This window comes from Condylura cristata, unplaced genomic scaffold (assembly GCF_000260355.1).
Source record: "Condylura cristata isolate star-nosed mole 26May11 unplaced genomic scaffold, ConCri1.0 scaffold00020, whole genome shotgun sequence".
Lineage (NCBI taxonomy): Eukaryota > Metazoa > Chordata > Mammalia > Eulipotyphla > Talpidae > Condylura > Condylura cristata.
This window is the reverse complement of record NW_004567121.1, coordinates 33,252,041-33,252,677: the sequence shown is the minus strand read 5'-3', so window position 1 is coordinate 33,252,677 and position 637 is coordinate 33,252,041. Positions and strand designations below refer to the sequence as shown.

Here is a 637-nt window from a genome sequence, read left to right as displayed (position 1 = left end):
TATATATGGATGTCAGCTATAACATTGATACCACAAAATTTGCTTTTTCACATACAAAAAATTTTAAACAATAATAATCACAAAAAATTGGCAAACAACCCACATGCCTATTGATGATGGGTAATACTTAAATATAGCTTGGTTCTCGTTAAGGTGAGAGATTTGGTTTTAACTGTTTAAGATTGGATAAAAAAGACTATTCATGCATGGTAGATTAAACCTAGGAGAGCCCAACCTCTGATTAACCCTGTATCTCTGAAAGCACTTATAATGTCCCCGTTATGAAACCACTGACCCAAAGTCCATATAATGTAATAGTAAGCAATCATTAAAAAGTTAAATATTACTGTCATTGATAATATCCAGATAAATTAGTGAGCTAACAGTGTTGCAAAATAGTACTTTCAAATAATCCTATTTTTACTTAAAAGTATAGCTAAGGGCCCTCCCTGGTGGAACAGCGGGTTACAGCACAGCACTAAGAAGTTAAAGCCACTTCAGCATGAGTTCGATCCCCGCTTCGGAGGTGACCCACATGGCGTGGCAGACCTCTCCTGACCTGCCCGCTGCTCCCCTCAGCTGCTCCCCTCAGCAGTGTATTTCATCAGTCAGCCTGTTCTGCTCCCCACTCTGTCTC

General features: G+C 39.4%; 1 protein-coding gene across 1 annotated transcript in view; it reads left to right on the top strand.

Moving 5' to 3' along the window:
- The window catches only part of GEN1 (GEN1 Holliday junction 5' flap endonuclease), a 16,785-nt gene that overhangs the window by 3,462 nt on the left and 12,686 nt on the right, over positions 1-637 (top strand). The gene's annotated exons all lie outside the window — the stretch shown is intronic.